Below are 21,978 nucleotides of genomic sequence, written 5' to 3'. Positions count from 1 at the left end.
CTTTCGAATATTAACTGAGTGGTAGCGGCCCCATTCTACCGGAAGTCACTATTGAAAGCCGATTGACTACACTAAAATCATTTGAATTATCCTGTAAATCGGGAGTCCACAATCTTCGTCATTTATTTGAGGTCAGTAATTATCATATACTTGTCATTTGGTGCGCTAATAACTGGAAAAATTGCTAGTTTCACAGGTAAACGGTATTTCAGCCATTTACATAGTATGTCAAAAGATGGAATGTCGTGAGATGGTCCAAAGATGTCACCTATGCACATAGCACTGAAAGTGGATGTAACATATCTGAGATAATAAAGAAAGCCAATAACTTAGAATTACAAAACTTAAAGCATCGCAGATGGTCGAGAAACTTGCACTCGCAACCTAATATTTTTTATCACTCTACTGGTTTAAGCCTCTAAGCTAGTGTAGAGAGTAGTCAAAAAGTCTTGAACTGATAAACTCGTAAATACATAGAGCATAGAGCGTAGATGGTGGAAATGGAGTGTAGCATAGATGGTAGGGTGTAGAGCATAGAGTGTAGTCAGGGTAAACTCAATACAGAATTGTAAGTTGAAAGCAATAATTAAAACACTGCAATCTGTAATAACACTCAACCTTCCCTAAGCAATATATTTGCTACAATAACTATATGCCACTAAAACTCTATGGTGTACGCATATCCAAGAGAAATGGAGCTTAGACATTCAAAATACTACTGTGGAGTCATAGAGCTCTATGAAAATTTCTTTGCCTAATCGAGCTTTATAAAATGGGCTGGGTATAAAAATTGCTTGCAGTCAAATGCCCCTTCCTCGCTAAATGCCAGGAGGGATTGTTTCTCTGACTGACAGTTAAAAAACTGATTTGATTTACAATTTCTCTCTCTACCTTTAACTTTTGTCTGATAAACTGTAGCTGTTCAGAAGCAGTAGATAGAGTGAGAAATTCTTCGGAAAAAATAACCTCTTTCACTGTTGAGACAGGTAGATCCCTCAGAGGTTTGGGCTCAGGGCTTAACAGCCAGCATAGACCAGTGAATTTTCCACAGGTGCAGAGTTCTGAATACAGCGCTTCTTGATCTCCTTGGTTTGGTTGTCAGAGTAAGGCTGTATATCCTGGTTTTGTTGCAGGAAACATTTCAGCAATAGATTTCCAAGAAATATCAGGTACATTCCGTTTTCTCCATGAACATTCAACATCTGTCTGACTCAAATTGTAAATTCCGTAGATGAACAGTGCTGCAGAATGGCTACATCTAAGAGCTCCCTGTGGACACTCACATTTGCTCAATTTAATCACATTGTTTTGATCAAGGTATATCTGAAAAGAAGACTATAATGAACAAAGTTTAACAGTAGTTTTCTGTAAGTTTTATAATGAGATTGCATGGCAAAGTCCATCATATGGCAAAGTTCCATGACTTGAACAGGGTCAACACTGTTCCATCCAGGACAAGCATTTTTTGAAACATTCTGCTGCCTATGAATTGGAAACTTGTTTCTCCTCCTGGCCACCATCTTCCTTGTCACTACTTTCACTTCCATTGGAATGTCCGGTTATGGTGGCTAAAATCTGTTCATCTGACATCTGTTCTGTAGTCAGGAGCTCATTGTCTACATTGAGCGAGTCTTCCAGGCCATGAGCATTAAGAAAATCTTTATTTGCAACTTGCTGGACATGTTGCAGCATTTCAACTATTGACTCACAGAATGCTTCATGTGTTTACATAACCCACGCTCATTGAACTGATCAAGCATGACATTCCCTTAGCAACAAAACTACTGAACCGATCAAAATTCAGCTGACCGCATCAGAATGCTTTTTGTCACCAAGCGCTAGTTTTTTTTTTTGAAAGCGGAGCAGGTAATGCACTGTTTTATAAAAACACACTTTTCCTGACTTTTAGCATGATTTCTGAATTTTTTACCTCTTAAGAGGCCCTGTGCCTAAGAAACGACTGATGATTTCTGGCTAAAAAATAAAATCGGCCTATTTTTATCTCCCAAGTAGAGGTTACTGAATACTATTTAAAAATGAATTTCTTTTGTTTCAGTTTCGCTTTAAACCAAAAATATCAAGCCGCAAAGTTTTTCTGTCAGAAAGCAGCAAAATCAGGCCGAAAATAAGCCCCCGCAAAAAACTGTTCAGAAATTACTATCGCAATGCAAAATAATGAGAAAACTACACAGTGTTGAAGAAAAAGGCCTTTTAATGCAATATCATTCGATAAACATCAAAAAACTGCCGAAGCGATTAACAAATAGAGTTTCAAATATTGCATACTAAATTAGATGGAACGTTAGAGCTGATTTTAAAATAATTATTTCTCAAAAGTTCAACGCTTTTGAAAGCAATCACAGTGATGAATGAGACATTGGAGGGATACAAATCACGTTTCTGGAAAAACATTTTTCTGCCAAAGTATATTGACCTTGTACAAAGTGTTCAAAGTTACTGTTTTTACCGTTATCCTGCTACTTCGGCAAAACACTTCTCTTTTGCCAATACGGCCGTGGATAGCATGTTAAATGCCACTTTAAACCTTGCTAGGCATTCAAAGACTGTCCTAAGTAGAAGGAAGTAGAATTAAAAGTGAAAGGAAGATGAAAAATACACAGAAAAAGAAAATAACTCAAAATTACCATCTGCTAACGAAAGTTGAATCTGGAAAATGTCGTCATGTCACAGCGGCCATTGACGTCATTTGTATCAATAGCGGTGGAATCCAAACGAATGCACAAATAGGAAAACAATTTTTCCCAGCCAGAAAACGTTTAGTGGAACAATGTTGTTATTTTTCACAAGTGATGGTCACTCAAAAAGAAAAACTTCCCCAACCGCCACACCGTTTTGGCCACAGCGTGATCTGAGTTATGGGTCACGACTGGATCTCTAGCCGCTAACTGCCCGAAGGACATTGCAGACTCGTTTTCCCACGCTCTTGCGACCTTTACGTGACAAATGACGTCATTGGCCGCTGTCACACGACGACATTTTCCAGATTCAACTTTTGTTAGCAGATGGTAATTTCGAGTTATTTTCTTTTTCTGCGTATTTTTCATCTTCCTTTCTCTTTCAATTCTGCATCCTTCTACTCAGGATAGTCTCTGAATGCCTAGCAAGGTTTAAAGTGGCGTTTACCACGCTATCGACGGCCGTACTGGCTGAAGAGAAGCGTTTCGCCGAAGTAGCAGGATAACAGTAAACACGGTAACTTTGAACGCTTTGTACAAGGTCAATATACTTTGGCCGAAAAATGTTTTTCCAGAAACGTGATTTGTATCCCTTCAATGTCTCATTCATCACTGTGATTGCTTTCAAAAGCGTTGAACTTTTGGGAAATGATTATTTTAAAATCAGCTCCAACGCTCCATCTAATTTAGTATGCAATATTTGAAACTTTATTTGTTAATCGCTTTGGTGGATTTTTGATGTTTATCGAATGATATTGCATTAAAAGGACTTTTTCTTCAACACTAGTTTTCTCATTATTTTGTGTTGCGATAGATAGCAGTTTCTAAACAGTTTTTTGCGGGGGCTTATTTTCGGCCTGATTTTGCTGCTTTCAGACGGAAAAACTTTGCAGCTCAATATTTTTGGTTTAAAGCAAAACTGAAACAAAAGAAATTCATTTTTAAATAGTATTCGGTAACCTCTACTTGGGAGATAAAAATAGGCCGATTTTATTTTTTAGCCGGAAATCATTGGTTGTTTCTTAGGTGCAGGGCCTCTTAAAGTTTTTAAGATCAAAGCTCATCAATATTCATGAAAAAACGGGACCAGAAAAAAAGTTTGGATAATCGAGGTTGGACTGTACTGGTATTAAGAAACTGTTTGTTACACAGTGCTTTCAGACATCCTTCAGCAGATCAAGAAATATTCCAAACCATCTGATGAACTGACACATTTTGTTAGATTTGTTTACACTGTTGTGTTGATAGACGTATAACTTCAGAATTTATAAGAGTGTTGTCGAACATACACGGGTATCAAAAAACTGTTTGTTCCTCAATGCTTTCAGCAAATCAAGAAATATTTCAAACCATCTGATTAACTGATACCTTTTGTTAGATTTGTTGACATTGTTGTGTTGATAGATGTATAATGTCGGATAAGAATGTTGTTGAAGAAACAGAGGTTTCAAGACACTGTTTATTGCTCAGTGCTTTCAGACATCTTCCAGCAGATCAAGAAATATTCCAAACCATCTGATTAACTGATGCCTTTTGTTAGATTTGTTTACATTGTTGTGTTGATAGATGTATAACGTCTTATAAGAATGTTGTTAAAGAGACACAGGTATTAAGAAACTGATTGTTACCCAATACTTTCATAAATCCTTCAGCAAAATATAAATTAATTGAAAATACTCAAAACACAACAAGTGCTCATCAAACCACTTCTGATTTAAGTAATCTGAAAACCTCTAAGATATCAAACTTGAGGTAAACTTTCTTGACTTTTTCTTTAAAGCCTCACTGTCTTTCAATAAATTTGTTTTAGTAGTTGGTTTTACATTAATACATGCATTGCTCATATTTGAAATAAAATGACAAAGGATCACTACAAAACTTCTCCTTCCCCAGACATTACATGTCTGACCATGTACGCACTGCGTACCTATTTTTTACCCTAGATATGACCCAGAATACAGCTGAATTGATAGTGATGATAGTCCTTGGTAAATCATCAATCAGATAATTTTAAATGGATCAGCTGCATAAAATGTGAAAAATGTTCAGCCTTGGATTACTCAGAGGGAAGGACAAAATGATTCATCCGAGCCATTACAAATTCACTCAACAGTGAGGGTTATAACACAATTTCTGAGCAGGCAGATCAGGAATGCATAACACGCAATGATGCCAAGATTGTCAAGGAAATTGATCTTGAAGATTGTACATCTGGCTAAGGGCATCTTTGGGAAGTACATCTGAAAGCGGTGGTGTTTGAATGCCGATCACTGAGGAAAGTGAGTCGTCTGACAATGAACTGAAAGGTAAAGCTGTTAGCAGATCAGATTCGTCAAATCCACAGGCCGACTGGGGTTGCTTTAATAAACAGCTGTTGCAAATCCATGTCTTCGGGTCTCTTAATTGAATAGATTTGTATTCCTTGGCTGTCACTTGACCACATTTCATGTGATAGTTTAGACCAGACAAGTTGCAGTGTAATGCTCGGTTGTTGTGAGCGATTGTTCTTGAGCACATTTGACAGCTAGGTTTTGTCGTAGGAGGACCGGGGTTTGGGCATACACCTCCACTGGTTGTTAGGCGCATTAACTGGAACGTGGGCACAGCATTTGGGTAGCAACTAACTCTTATGTTTGAGTAGCCTTTGACTTTGAGTTTGTTGAGTCCAAGATGGCGTCTGTTGTTTGTTAAAATCGTACAGTCTAAGCTAGGTGAAAACTCATCCCCCCGAGCTGTTTGAGTTATAGCATCGAGCGATGAATGGCAAAGATCCTTAACATCATTTTGAGGATGTAACCAACCCACTTTGATGAGGCTTAGGACGAGAAGGAGACAGTATAGTCTGGAGACCTGGTTTGCGTGGCCGCACAACATGGCCGCCCAATCTCCACCCACGTGTACTTTGTACTGTACTATTTTTGTTTGCTGGAAGAATTTTAGTCACGGTAAAGCTCAAGGAATGATGCAGATAAACAGTCCATGTGCAAATAAATACAATAATACCTTAATTTCAGACTGGACATCTGGTATGTACAAAGGTTTAAATAATGTATTAATGAAGCCGCTCTTACGAGACTTCTAGAGTTGGCTGTTGGGGAAAGTTTGCGTTGTCCATATCCAGATGTCTGTCTTGCCTTACATTTAGTTTTTGTAGTATTTTGTTTTTCGTTTCTTCACTGTATTCTTATTTAATTTTTGTACTTTATTATAATTATGCCTTTTAAAGGCAAAAACCAAATCAAAATTAAAAAAAAAGAAAAAAATCGAAATTCTTACTGTGGCTTATGATGGCTAACATACATTATAATCATACCACTATGCTTGAGAAAAGGGAGAAAATAATTGCCCTGGAGACATCTGGTTCAAAACAGGCATAAATCACAGAAGAAGTTGAATTATCGCCTCAAACAGCCGGTATCCAATATTGTCAACAAATTCCTTCAATGTGGGAACATATTTCCTTGGAAAGCCTGCATAGAAGGAATGAACACAAGGCAAAGCGTCCCTAAAAGTTTCGGAGACATGTAAACTGTCGTTCCTGTCAATATTAATAAATGTTTGCAAAAAAGACCTTTGTATGATATTACGATTTGTTGGTTGTCAATGCCTTGAAGAAACGGTACAGCTTTTTTTCACATGATCGATAGTATCTTGGTATTTGCTCTGTGGCTCATCCACATAAAAACTCACAAACCTGTCTTCAAAATATTGAAGTAACACTTGAAACATTTTGGAAAATCTCATTGAGTTCTTGCCACAAGGTACCAAATGAACTGAGCAACTTGCTCATGCAGGCTGCAACTTGCTTGACTCAAACTGTCAATCAAAATACCAATGTTCTGGTGGAAGTTTGCAAAGTTCCCATAAAAAGAACATCCGGTTTGACTGTAAGGGGTACTAAAATCAGAAGTCTTGATCAGGACTGGCACGATTAGCAATTGCAGCTCCATCCAAGAATCCTGTTATGTCCATTCCATGAATTGCACCTTTGAATGCTTTGAATGGTTTAAAAAAGATGTGATTTAGCGCAAAAAATGGTGTGATTTGAGAATAAATTGCACTTTTGAGAGCCGATCAGATTGCCAGGATCACCAGTGATTTAAAATGGGTGTAATAAAAACAGAAATTGACCACATACTATCCTAGATATTGCCTTCATTAAACACTGCATGCACCGGTCATATGCAGACATCATTGTAACTTTTCCCATAATTCAACACAGTGAGCCTCATCGATTACCCAAGTGGCTACATTCTCCTGAAAGACTTGCCCTTCCTTCCAGGTCTTGTCCTTCCTTGCTCAAAAGGGCCTCTAGATGGGCAAAAATAATTGAACATTGCCCATCTAGTATGTCCTCAGGGTTGTTCATCATCATCTCCGTCATAACTTGGCACAGTTGAAAACAACTGTTCCGTGACTTTATCTTGGCCCTTACCAGCAGACATATTTGGCAGCGATTCCTCTGCTATTCAAAACTTTCAAATGATCCTCTATTATTAAATTCAAAGGGCACACGACAATTATAATATTTTCTGGTTTTCTTACCAAGCAGAAAATACTGTAGAAGATGGAACATCAACGAATTCCCAAATCCTGTAGGTAAAATCCCAACGACATCTTGACCCTTGAGAATGTACTTGAGAAATTTTACTTGAAGGGGTTTTAATTTAAAAGGTGGAAAATCGCTACTATTCAAAGAAATTTCAACTTGTCGCAGCACTGTTAGATAATCAGGTCTCTCACCTTGCATCATCCTTTTGACTACTTATCACACTAACTGAAAATTTACGACAAGATATTACACCAGAGGTTTCTGGCTGTTGGTGGTTACCTTTCCTTTTTGTGGGGGCTTCAGCCTCCACTATGCTACCATCATGGAATTTATTTGTCTACGTGTCACGTATCATGAGGTCTTCTGGGAGAAATCGAGTAGGCTTATATGACATGATCATTCGATACGGCAGCCATTGCTGTGTACATGTAATATTTCAGATATTTTTTGACAGCTTAGCATCGCAAGTCAAGGTAGGTTATTTTCCATTTCTAAATTGCTTTGCCCCGTTTTTGTTATATTCTCTTTCTTCGTGTTCTCTTTGTTATTTCAGTTAGATCTTCGTGAGAAAATTTCTTCAGCAATACAAGATTTGTTTTTCTCACGCAAGCCATTAACTTATCCAGGCTCAGCTTGTGTTCAGTGTGGATTGCACGGGAGAAGAATTTGCGTTTGCAAGCACCCACCTTCTTTATCCAAGCGAGTGTCAGTTATTGGACTCTACTGTTATCAGGTAAATCATGTACATGTATTTGCACTGTGCAGGTATTCTGAGCAGCTGTGAATGCAGTCAAACTGCTGAACTTACATGTATTGAGGTGTTTGTTAACTACATGGCAATATTAACTGCGAGTATGCGGACATCAATTGTACAATACCGGTCGAGAAAGCGAAGGATGCTTTATCACATGTTCAACGGGGATGGATTCTTACCATGTCTTGGCTAAATGTGTTTTACTTGACAACATTGAAACAAATTCTGGACATGTACAGAAATGATGGCCTACATTTTGTCTACATCCCATTGCTTGTAAGGGGAAGTGAATGATGTGGAGAACAATCCAGGCCCTGCAGTATTTAATAACACTAATCCAACAACCACTGTGTCTGCTGGCCACAAGTCAAGGAACTGACAGAAGCACACTTTGGTGAAAGCGTTGGTAAGCAGTGTGTTGCAAATTATGTTCACTTGATTACAGTTAAAATTTACCATCAAATAGAAGACACTGTACTCAGAATATGCTTATTGGATCGAGCCTATACAGTTCTACAAAATATAAATTCTGAACAAAAAATGTGTATTTGTCGTTAACTAATATTCCAGGAAGTGCTTTGGTTTTTGTGAGAATGTACATTTGATGCAACGTAATGTAATTTAATACATTGTTCATTATTTTTACTCTTGACGTGAAACAATGCCCAATATGTCTCTTAAAAATTCACTTGCAGAAGCATTTTCAAATAATTTTCTCAAACTCATCAATAACTCATCAAGTTTAAACAATGTAAATCATAACTGTGATGGTGTTTAGATATCTGATCTTATTTGACATAGATGTTGTAATTTTAAGTTGTCTGTATCTCCTTAGTTTTAGTTTCAATTGAGAAGATAGGTGTACTTGTGTATATAGTGTGTCAAACACCGAAGACCACATTCCATCACATTTCCAACACCTCAAATTTTGTCAAAAATTCTCAGCTGTGTGTTATATCTTAAAGACTCTTCATATTTGGAAATGTGGTTAAACACAGTCTTTCATGCTTGATGTATTACATCATTGTTACTACAATTGTTGTTTGTTACAGTTTTAAAGATGTCAAAGCACAGCTTTGACATATTTTTAATTTAACTTTGAGGATTTGCATGGGATACCCCTTTCATTTGGAAGATACACTTTGGTCAGCATTAAAGAGCTTAAAAACCTATTATATTTGCAATTGTCTTGTTCACAAACATGGACAGGTCCTTTCAAAATGAAAGGTGTACTGCACATGTCTTGATTTGTGGTTGTCAAGCTGATATGCAACAAGTGCAACATGGCCAGGAATGTGATTACAGTGAATGAATGTGTGTACAAGAAATTCTCCTAAAAATGCAGATACCAGTTGCATTGTGTTCTTCAAATAACATTTAATTAATTAAATCCCACTATGAATAGCACAATAAAAAATATGTTATCTTATTGTATAGTAAAACAGATACAACCGATCAAAGTAGTATTGGGTTTGACAAAACAGCTATAACACCTACAATGAAAGACATCTGTACCAGGTCATGTGAGCATAAGAACTTAGTAAACCAGAGTGAAACACACTGAGTGTAGTGTATGTCCATATATGGTATTTCCTTATTTGGAAGTGACCATGTGCTTGAATAGAAGAGACCATCTAGAATGGCGGATTAAAACGTTGTGTTGTCAAATCCAGTCTCTGTTTGTTCCGCAAACACCACATTTTGGCGACAAGGATGGCGGTCACATTAAGTGGATTACCGTGCATATCTCCCTTCGACTGCATTGGGGAACCAGCCACACTGGCTCAACGCTGGGACAAGTGGAAAGCTGAGTTCGAACTATTTGTGGCAGCTTCGGGGGTTGAAGACAAAGTGCAAAAGCGAGCTCTACTTCTACATCTCGCAGGACCTGGAGTCCGTGAAATTTTCAAAACGTATTCAGCTGAAGTGCGAGGAGACAACAAAGAGTTCGATAAAGCGATGAAGTGTCTCTTGGACCATTTCAAAGTGAAGAATGTACCTCTAGCGAGACAAAAACTGCTTGCCAGCCAGCCGAATCCGGGCGAAAAGATCAACAACTTCGTTACGCGTTTGAAATGTTTAGCGGAACACTGTGACTATGGTGAAGAAGATAACCAGGTGAGAGATATTGTGATTTCGCATATCACGAATAAGGAACTGAAGGGCAAATTCTACCACGAAGAAAACCTTAGTCTGACCAGACTTCTGGAAATCATGAGCACCTATCACCATAAGGATGCCTTGGTTCTCGTAAGCAAAGAAACTGAATTGTACCTGGGAAGACCGAAGTAAGGGCGATAAAGGAGCGAAGAGCAAGCAGCCATGGCAAGGCAAATGTTGGAGATGCGATAAGACAGGTCACATGGCGAAAGATTGTAAAGTTTCTCGTAACCATACTTGCCGCAAATGTGGAAAACGTGGGCACATGGAGGTCTGTTGTCACACGAAACAGGATAAACATGGCAAAGGAAGAGGCAAATCTGGAAGAAAATGAGAAGGCGTACGAACCATAGGCGACCAGCCTGACCAAGATGACGTGGAAGGAAGCGAAGTCAGTAAAGATGATGGATTCTATGTCTTTAGCACCTCAGATGGTGAGTCAAACACTTTACCTCTTATGATTGAAAGTGAACCTGTCAATGTCATCATAGACTCAGGTGCTACCTGCAACTTAATGTCTGAGCAAGTGTTTGATAAAGTGTCCAATGGAAAGCTAGAGTTGTTAGAGACTGACAGGAAAGTTTATGCTTATGCATCTCAGCAGCCGTTAAAGCTTAGAGGAAAATGCATGTTAAACATTAGTGTACCTAATACACAAACGTCGTTGAAAGCTGAGTTCTTCGTAATGCCAGGCTCCGCAGACACATTGCTGGGCGGGAGCTCTTCTGAAGAATTAGGTGTCTTGAAAGTGGGTGTTTCTGTGAACGCTTGTCAGCTCAAAGATGTTACTGATAAGAAGGCTGCCCCTAAGGCAAAGTACCCTCAAGTGTTTACTGGTCTTGGAAAATTGAGAAATTTCCAATTAAAACTGCATGTAGATGAAAGTGTCACCCCAGTTGCTCAAGCTATGCGAAGAATTCCGTTCAGCAGGAAACAAAAGATTGTTGACAAACTAGAGGAACTTGAGAAGCTTGATGTGATAGAGAAAGTGAACGGTCCAACAAGTTGGATTAACCCCCTTGTTAGTGTCGAAAAGCCAAATGGTGATGTTCACATATGTTTAGATATGAGACAAGCCAATCGAGCGATATTAAGAGAAAAACACCCTGTGCCTACCATTGAAGAGACACTGCAAGAAATTTCAGGGGCAAAAGTGTTCTCCAAGTTAGATTTGAACATGGCATTTCACCGAGTAGAACTTGCTCCAGAGTCAAGAGACATTACCACTTTTGCAGGACCTAATGGTCTTTACCGCTACAAACGTCTGATATTTGGTGTCAATATGGCCACTGAGAAGTTCCAACACATCATCTGGCAGATACTCAAAGATTGCCCTGGCGCTCACAATATTCATGATGATATCCGTGTAGTTGGCGCTTCTGAAGAAGAACATGACGAAAGGTTGAATCAAGTCATGAAGAAATTGGAAGAGAGTGGCTTAACACTGAATTATGAAAAGTGCCAGATCGGCATGAATAGCATGGAGTACCTTGGTAACGTGTTAACTGACGAGGGATTACAAGTATCTGGTTACAAAGTTGAAGCCATTGTGCAAGCACCAAGATCAAAGGACCAGTCAGAGCTGCAAAGCTTCCTTGGTTTGGCACAATATTGTTCAAGGTTCATTCCAAGCTTCGCGATCATTGCCAGCCCACTGTGGGATCTAACCAAATCACATGCCAAATGGAAATGGGGCACTGCTGAAGAGAAGGGTTTCCAAGCAGTCAAAATGCAGCTGACGCAGGCACCAGTCATGGCATTCTTCAAACAAGGAGAGGAGACCCGTGTCACCACAGACGCCTCACCAGTAGGTATCGGAGCTGTCTTGGAACAAAAGCAAGCTGATGGCCTGTACAGACCTGTACACTATGCTAGCCGAAAACTAACTCCACCTGAGAGCAGATATTCTCAGTTTGAGAGGGAGGCACTGGCGGTGAAGTGGGGCTGTGAGAAGTTCTTCCTGTACATCCATGGAAATGAGTTCGAAATTTGCACTGACCATAAGCCGCTGGTCACTGTGTTTGGTCCACATTCAAAACCACCTTCAGCCAGAATTGAAAGATGGTTGTTATACATGCAGCAGTTCAAGTTTAGCATCAGACACATCCCTGGCAGAGAAAACGCCGCTGACGCATTGAGCAGATTGCCAGTAGATAGTACTCCTGATGCAGCCATCAAGCAGACAGAAGAATATGCACGCAGCATAGTTGCTGATGCCATACCTGCAGCATTAGCACCCCGCCAAGTTGAGAGAGAATCAGAGCGAGACCCTACCCTGCAACTGGTTCGCCATGCCATAACTTCTGGTGATTGGTCGAAACTCCAAGGAACAACCTACAAAGCTGTTAGAAATGAACTCTGGATAATGGGACAGCTGGTTATGAGAGGAAACAAAGTTGTCATTCCAGAAAAGTTGTGGAACCAGACCATTCAACTGGCTCATGAGGGTCACCAAGGGATGGTGCGAACGAAATCTCGATTAAGAGAGAAAGTATGGTGGCCAGACCTTGACAAACAAGTTGAAAAGTTAATCCGAGCCTGCTACCCATGCCAGCTGGTTGGACCCAGACCAAAGCCAGAACCAATAAGGTCAACACCACTGCCTCAAGGCCCATGGAGTGAAATTGCTGTGGACTTACTAGAGATTCCAAAGAAGGGACACTTGCTCGTTGTAGTTGACTATTATTCTAAGTGGCCAGAAATAGCTTTTCTGACCAAGACAGATGCAGGAAATGGGATCAAATGCATGGAGAGCATGTTTCGCACTCATGGTTTGCCTGAAACCCTCAGAAGTGATAATGGTCCACCGTTTGCTTCACGAGAATTTGAAGGATTCCTCGAGTACTTATCGATTGATCACAAGAAGGGCATCCCGTATTGGCCTCAAAGTGATGGCGAAGTAGAGAGGCTCAACAAAACCCTCCTGAAGGCAATCCGAATAGCACAACTACAAAGCAAAGATTGGAAGAGAGAAGTACAAGACTTTCTTTTCCAGTATCGCAGCACTCCCCATACAGTCACTTCACTATCTCCAGCTGAGCTCCTTATGGGCAGAAAGTTAAGAGATAAGTTGCCACAGGTTAAACCTTCTCGTGATCAGGCTACTGAAGCAGAGTGGCAAATTCTTCTCAGAGAAAGGTATGCTCGCAGGAAGCTAAGAGAGAAAGAGTATGCTGACTCAAAGAGACATGCCACAACAAGTGACATTGCAGAGGGCGACATGATCCTGCTACGTCAGAACCGCGAGAACAAGTTGTCACCAACATTTGAGCTCGAGCCGTATCGAGTAGTAGAGAAGAATGGAAATGCAGTTATCATTGAGAATTCTTCTGGCCAAAGTAAAATGAGGAATACTGGTCACATGAAGAAGTTTGTAGACCCAGGTGCTTCAGGAACTGAGCCCCCGGCTCCATCAAAAACAACTGACACACCCAAAGAAGGAGCTAGTTTCGAGCAAGATTCAATGGATGAAATTCAGCCGGATTCCCAAAGACAAACTGTACCTTCTGCAGTTCCAGAAAAGCCAGATAGTCGTCCAGTCAGAAAAAGAGAGAGCCCTAAGTGGATGAAGGACTTTATTTGCCAAAAGTGACTGAACTCTGAAGACTGTTTATCGTGTATCAATTGTCGACATTTTATTCATTTGTTTTGAGACATTGAACTGAAAGAGCCAAGATTAGTTCATATGTTTTTTTTATTAGACTTTGTGGAGCTCTTTATTAAGTTAGGGAGGGATGTAGTGTATGTCCATATATGGTATTTCCTTATTTGGAAGTGACCATGTGCTTGAATAGAAGAGACCATCTAGAATGGCGGATTAAAACGTTGTGTTGTCAAATCCAGTCTCTGTTTGTTCCGCAAACACCACACTGAGCAATGTGGAACACTCCTTTGGACATAATTTTTACCGGAGCTCCGGTGGCCCGAAGGGCTGCCAGGCGGAGCCCCATACCCATATAGGGAAGAAAAGGAAACCCATGAGTTGATTTTCTCATGGTTATCATGGCTAGCGGTATTGCTCGTGGGCGCATACGCACGACGGCGATGACGACGACGGCGATGACGACGACAACGGAGTCGCGCAAGATGGCCGTCATACTCCAGCTAATAGGGTGACAGAGTCATGCACCCTCGGTTTGTAGCGGGAGAATGCCATTTTTCTTGGCGGGATATTTAAAGAAAAACGATAGCGGAGGTTGATCTAATGTTTTTAAGACAGGGTTGCACTGAAGCAAAAAAATTGAAAGCAGGAATTAACAGGCAAAGAAGTAGCGAAGAAGATCGCGAAAAAGACTGAGTGGGCTAGCGCTGAGGAAGGAGGCGAAACAGTACTGAACAATGCCGTGAATTATAGCTAGTCAAGGGCTAGAGAAAGGAGGTGAAATAATACCGAAGAATGCCGTGAACCAAAGCTAACGAGGGCTATAGAAAGGAGGCAAAAGTACCCGACAAACTGATTCAGAGGACTGCAGAACTCCCCATGGCCAAGTTCAAAATTTGCACGAACGTGATGCTGTGCAGCCGTGCAAGAAAATTCAAAAGTCACATGATTTGGTCAGGTGATGAACAAGAGAAATCAAATGTACCCGAGTGTTTTAGAGAAATCACAGAAATTACAAAACAGTAAACGTAGCGGAAAGAAGGGGTTGATTCGTTGATCTATCGAAAATATAACGTCAGTTCAGTCTTCACAACTTTTGCTGCAAGCTTCTGCCTGGAAGATTTACACTGGCCGAACTGAATTGCGAACTTGCGGTAAGTGACTCTTGTTGTTGTGTTTGCTATGAAAATTAACAAGTGGCCTCGGCGATATAGGCTTAGCTAAGCTTATTTTCAATTGGAATCCATTAAAAGTCTTCCTTATTTGAAGCCATGCTGCAAGAGATTTTAAAAATTGCATCGTTTTAATTTCGCTCGTCTCTAAACAATAACACGTGGGTTGCTTTGGAGGTTGCTGTAAGTTGTAAACAAATTAAGTTTTCTGTCGATTTTCGTCGTCAACTTAAGCTTATAACCTCACGTCTAAAAATAAGCTTAACCAAAACCGTACTTGTAAACACGGCCAGGCGAGTTTTGAAGTTTTCTCTGAGTTAGTTAGCACTGCCGCTTTGTAGACTGCTAAAATTACTTCTTCTGTTGTTGAAAACCAAGAAAGGTCTACAAACCATTTTAAGCCGAAGCGAACAGGATTTGCTAAATTTACTTTTGTTCCTATGTGAATATTTGCATATTGTGATTACAAAGTATGGAGATTTCCTCGTTTTGTTAGTTCAATTTATTCGGTTTGGCGAAATGCTTTTGTGAATTCCAAGGTTAATTTGGTTGAAGACTGGTAAAGCTACTGCCGATAAAATGAATGCAAAGCTAAATTAAGCCGTTGGCAAAAATACAGACTCTCAGTAATATTCAAATTTAAGCATGAATAATTTTTAAACTTTAACACTGCAAGCTTAAATGAATTTTCTTTATCCTCTCTTTTATTCCGTCACCTTTCATTGAGAAGGGATTTGCTGTTGATACTCGAGCTCAGATGTAGTGATATGCATCTCGTGTTTATAACGTAGATTTCCTCGTTTTATTTTGTTGTCTGTCCAATTAGTTCGGTTTGGTGAAATGCTTATATAGTCCAAAATGTCGAGTAGACGATTATGCATGGCAATCCTGTCTGCAAATAAAGCCCTGCTTTGATTTTGATTGGCTATTTCATTTTATTTGTGCCATTGCTTTTGGTTGGGGGTACATGGACCCTATTTTCTTAATAAGAGGTTATTCCCCAATGCGGTATTTGCACTTAATATGGAAATGTTCCTAAAAAGTGAGATGGTACTAATTAACTCGGTAAATTGAACAGTGTAATAGAAGTTGTCGCCCTGACCATTTCTCGGTAATAAGAATAACTTTTACATACATATATACACAATTCAGTTGGAGAGAGCACTCTCCTATCTCCACTCTATCTCTCTCTGCTCTCTTCTTCACATTAATTTTTTATTAACTAACTTATTAAATGAATGTCACTGACTGTTTTCTTTGTTGTGCATGCATACTTTTTTGCTCGTTGAAGAAAGTTTCAATTTCTTCCTGGCTGTACAGTTTCCTTTGTCCTGTCCTGTACCAATCCGTTTGTGATATAACTTTGTGAATTCTCTATTCTCCTTAAATTTTATCTCATCAGGTTGATAGAATGCACTCAGAGTGTTCCATCATTGTCTTCAGTCGCTAAAATTCTCCGGAAAAAAGCAATAGTTTTCTTAATTTCCTTTTACTTTGTGTTAGGACTTTTTAGCATGCCTGTAACTGGCCCATGGGCATTACGGGAGAATAATTTTCAAGTAAAGAATTACATTGGTTTTAGTGTTGAGTATTTTAAATTGTTATGAATTAGGCATTTCTTTTTCTTTTTTTATATTTTTTATTTAGTTGGACGCAATGTTTTATGATTTTACCGAGGTATACCATGTAAATGTAAATAATGCACTGGAATTGGCCAATCAGAGTGTACATTATATCGGCTTTAAACACAAACCATATATAATAAATGACTTGTATGTAAATGATATTTTTATTACAGAGAACTGGACAGGGCAAGAACTTCTCCCTCTTTTGTGAATTTATATATTAATTCCTCTCAGTGCTGTCAAGATGTCTCAGGAACCTTCATTTCTGATAATCTATTATTTTCCACCATACCTACAGCACAGTAGCTCACCAAATCCTAACTGACAGGCCTTCTGATATTACGCGATGGTGCGATTTCGCACAATCGATCTCAAATCACATCCGATCGCACAATTCATGAAAAATCGCATAATTCACAAAAGAACGCACAACATTCATAAAATAAAACATAAATCAACAAGTGTCTTAGGAATTCCTGCATAAATACGTGATTTTTAAGACGATTTACCTTGGAAAAAGCCTAAAAAACCTTTGTCACCTTCGATTTTGTAAACATTCGAAGCTGCAAGGCGTTATTTTGCGTGTCGGGGGCCTGGTACGAGTCTTATTCTTAAAGAGTCACCTATTGGTGAAACACAAACATGCCCTTTGTTCAGATTAGCCAATCTGAATGGCTGATATATGCACATTTGGACTCAATGGAATTTATACGTTCAATTGGGAATATGGTTTGTTGTTTAGCAGGAAATGATTCAACATTTTTAACCAAATGGCTTGTTTTACTGGCTACATTCATCTGTGTAGACGTTTGCTCATGGAATGTTTTCGTCACCTTGCAAACTTTAACCAGTGTGATTTTTGAAACATGTTGAAGAAAGTTTTGTTCGTGACAAAATTTCCCGCAGTCAACTTGTACAGTAGAACCCCGCTAACTCGAGTCGGTTTACTCCAATTTCCCCTGGATTTGATCAAAAAATTTCAGTTGTGACTCGAAGAGTCCCCTTTGATTATCAACTACTGTCTTAACAGGGAGAAAGACTGTTTTGTTATGTTCAAGTTAGTTTTGTTATACAGTACATATTATGAGATCAGTTGTGAGTTTGACAGACTGGCATATGTTATAAATTAACCTACATGTACTGTGGGGTTTTATATAAGTTTATGATCTGCCTGCTTAATTATGGATAGAATAGTATTATTGTGAAGCAGGATGAAGTGTTTAAAAACTGAAAATTCAATGGTGGTTTTATTGATGATCCTTACAAAATAAATTTAAAAAAGTTGGTTTGTTGTATTCAGAGATATAATACTGTACATAAAAACAAAGCATAAGAAGCTAATCGTAGCATGCAAGAATATCAATAATTATTGATCATTCATTTGGCATGTTAGCTGTCTCCATTCAACTTTTAACTTGGTGCACTGATAGTGCAGAAGACCTCTTTTTTATTTATCCCAACTAATGTCGATTAAGATGCATAATTACCGTTCCTTTGTGTTCAAAGTGTCTTAAGGGCAGCAGTAACAGCGCTACATATAGCAGTGTTATTGAGTATGAACTTTATGGAGGATTTTAAATTTTTATTTTTTATGATTACAGATGACAACAAAATATACATGTGTATACATAACCTGATGTTGGTGTTGGTTACAAACTGTGGTTCATAATAGTCATCCTATTACAGGGGGGAAAAGTTCAGAAAGGTTAGAACATTTCTTCCCCCAGCACACCTTCTGTCTATAGGTGCAATAATTGAGAGATTATATATATATACAAAGAGTAATGTAAAGTTACTGTATAAACTTAGCATTAAAATCTGACATTTGAACGACTCCTTTGCTAAAATTAGTCACGATTTAATTGTTATCACTCCCTGTGAATTCATAGAGATTCCAGAGGCAAATTATCACCTAATGTGGAAGTCCTGTCTTCAAGTGAGGGAAAATGACACAAAAGAGTTACAATGAAAGTACAAAGAATTGTGAATGTTGATATGGTGTACATTATACATCATGTAAAGGTATTTGGTGAGTGCCAAAGGCATAACATTTCATGTATTGCTTTTTCAGGACAAATTATATAACAGTGACGTTTTAAAAGGTGTGATCACAAAAATAATGAGTACATTGTCCAGGCATCACCAGTTTGTGGACGGCATATGCAGACAGTAAGAGGAACTGTAAGCACCACGTAAGTTAGTTTTATGCTTATGACTTTTGTTCTTGGATTTTGTGTCATTTCATCACAAGAATAGGTAATGAAAGATGCAATAGTTGTTGCAATATATTTTTGAAGGAAAACTTATAAGTCTGCCTATGCTGGATAACAGCCATGTGTAAACTGAATGTGAAACAAACACTCTGTTAAAGATGGGGCAACCCTAAAACCCAGAAACCGGGATCGGGAATCTGGAACCAAAAACTGGAATCCGCAAATCAAAGAAAATAAGTTCTTCAAATACGCGAAAATTGTTTTGCTTAGCTTTTCGACTGTAAAAAGTAAGCTGCCAAGTAAAAAGGACCTCAAACTTAACCTTTTTTGAAACAAAAATTCTCCGTCTGTTGAAATCGTGCGACCGTTATTTCTAGTGAGGGCTATGATTATGAGAATCTCAGTAAAGTGCGTCTTAATTTTATTCCAAGCACCTAGAGAGCGTCTAAAATAAGCTTGCTGGTAATTGCCATTTTGTTTAATAAGTGATCTTCAATTTACCAGAAGTATAAATTTATCCTTTTATATGTCTAGTAGATACTGAACAAAATAGAAAATGTCATAGAGAACAGGATATCTGTCAGTGGCAGCCCCCTCTACATTGACGGTCACGCCCCCCACTTTCAAAGTCCAAAGGCTAACCCATCTGGTCTAAATCTGAAATTTGATTTTTCCAATAGATACGAGACCAATTCCAGATTAACACAATTTCCACACTGATACTGTGACAAATCAGCATGTCATATTCTTGGCGGCCATCATATTAAAATAATTTGTAGAAATGTTGCACACTTACTTCCGTCTGCTTCTCACTTGCTAACAGATCAGACCACATGTTGTTAAAAGATGCTAAAAGACTGCCAGAAACTCACTGCAATAGCCTATAATAGCTTGTTGTTAATGTGCTGCTCACCAGTCTTCTCAGAGCAATCTGATCTAGACAAGAAGTGGGCTCTCGCCAGGGCCAGCTTGAACAAAAGATTGGTAACTCAGCCTATGAGCAGGCTCTCGTGTTTGGGCTGGGGACGTGAGTGGCAAAGCCGCATGAAGGCTCTTGGTGACATGCCAATGCAAAAAACACTAGACACCTATTTAGCCTGCTCAGACACTAGAGACAGATACTAGAGCCTGCTTGCAGGCTATGAGTAACTCTATCCACCCAAAAAATCAGTAACCCTGACTGGATAGTGATGTACCCAATGGATAGCTTTATGCAGCTTTTGAACAACCGGGCCAGATATATAGCTAAGGGTTTGTTCAGAACTAGTCAATAATTTTTTAGCAATTACAGTCTGTGGCTGAAGTAAAGCCAAGAAAATAAATAACAAAATAATTTTTGCTCATATTTATTTATTAGACATTGCTGAAGTGAATTATTTCTATCATCATTCATAATATCTGGATTCCAGATTCTGGTTTTCGGTTCCGGATTCCGGATTCCGGATTCCAGATTCCGGATTCCAGATTCTGGATTCCGGATTTCGTTTTCCAAATTCAGTGTGTTAGGGTTGCCCCAGATGATGTATGTGCATATGTTAATCTTGAATAATCTGAAATTTCAGAGAGTTTAAAAATATCATATCATATCTGTGATGGCTCTGAGGTGGAGGGCTGTTACATGTACATGTAAATGTCTCATGCACGCTTTTTCACTTGTTATGATTCAGGTGCAAATAGTTTCTGTATCTGTTGATGTGCAACAACCTACACCAATATTTCAACCTAATAATGTACAGTGTATATAAATTAACCAAATTATGCTGTTTTTAGTTGACCAGTGCTACTACATAGTAATGTGATGTTGAAGTGCACAAATTTACAAACATGCCCAGTGTCAACTTGTCAAATATATGAACTGGCCAGACAGTGCAGATTACAAAATTCTCTGAAAGGTAAGATGTTTCTTAAACATTATTTTGTAATTAAAGTGCACCTAACCCCCAAAATTTTTTTCGCTAGAACGAATCTACTTATTATTTGAAATAGTTCTGTGAAAAAATTTTTGAATTCCGTTAAATCTTCGATTTTCTGTGCCACGACAAAATCTCAAAAGTAGCTCCAAAACACCGCCATTTTGTTTCACGACCAAGTTTGAGGAGAATGGGTCCAGCGGCTCTTGTGACGTCTACCCAGGAAGGTTGGATATCTCATTTCCTCTCATTTCCTTCAGGATGGTGCAATACACATTTGAAAAGTGTGCAGAAAACGCCGTCCAGAGGTGCTATCGGCTGTTGCAGCAATATCCCAGATTTAAAGAAAGATATACTGTACAATTTACTGATGATGATCGGCTAATGGTGCAATAAAGACGTAAACGATGGTTGATTTTGTCGAACCGAAACAAGCGAATTGCATCTGAGAGAACCATTGAAGAACTCTCACTGGAATTTGTTCCGCAGACTTTCGAACGCTATTTTCATAAATTTTCTGCTTAAAGCTAACCAGAAATTTGTAGAAATACTACCGACAACCTATATCTTCCAATCCCACAATATTTATAACATAACCGGCAAAGTCGTGTGATCCTGTCATGATCAAGAAGCATTATACTGATATGTAAATAGATCGCAACTGTACACCGCTAACCAACACTTATTTCTCTTTCGATTTAGATGAAAGTCAAAGATTAATCCTCTAGAATTACATGATAACAAAATTGTTAGACTCACAGAGTTTTTCGAAGGTTTGGAAATCAGCAGTGCGACAAAGATTCTGTGCAATAGTGTCGAAAATATGACCGCGTAACATTATCTGCAGACCGCTTAGGGAACACATCCTTTTCGCTTATCCGACGAATTTCACTGCAAACTTTGAGAACAATTTACATTGGTTATTTGGAGTTACGACTTAAAACGTGTGACAATGTGAAATCGGTAATTGTATGAAATGTTTCCTTCCGCCTTGCTTCCCGTAGCTTCAAAAATACAGGTCCAAACAATACGATTTTCAATCGATCGAAGCCAATGTTTTGGAGGTCATCAAGTCTTGAAAACTGCAACAGGTACGTCGCTCTTATAAACATGAAGCATTCAACTGAAAGTAAAACACAAACTGGATTTAACAGAACCTTGACAAAATACATTCTCGGTAAGGACAAATGTAAACGGGCTATAAACACGCGTGGGAATCTTATGTTTAGTTGACGAAATTACCATCCAAAACAGTCCTTGAGTTTTCTTTCCTGGTTTTCGTTTGCCTGCTCCTC

At 38.8% G+C, this 21,978-nt stretch overlaps 1 pseudogene; it reads right to left on the bottom strand.

Moving 5' to 3' along the window:
* Window positions 1-667: 667 nt before the first annotated feature.
* On the bottom strand, window positions 668-1,692 carry LOC149111091 (uncharacterized; annotated as a pseudogene).
* Window positions 1,693-21,978: the final 20,286 nt, after the last annotated feature.

The sequence above is a fragment of the Orbicella faveolata genome, unplaced genomic scaffold, assembly GCF_042242905.1.
Source record: "Orbicella faveolata isolate gen_17 unplaced genomic scaffold, um_ofav_v1 contig_24, whole genome shotgun sequence".
NCBI lineage: Eukaryota > Metazoa > Cnidaria > Anthozoa > Scleractinia > Merulinidae > Orbicella > Orbicella faveolata.
Note: the sequence above shows the minus strand (reverse complement) of the source record. Positions and strands in the feature narration are given on the sequence as shown.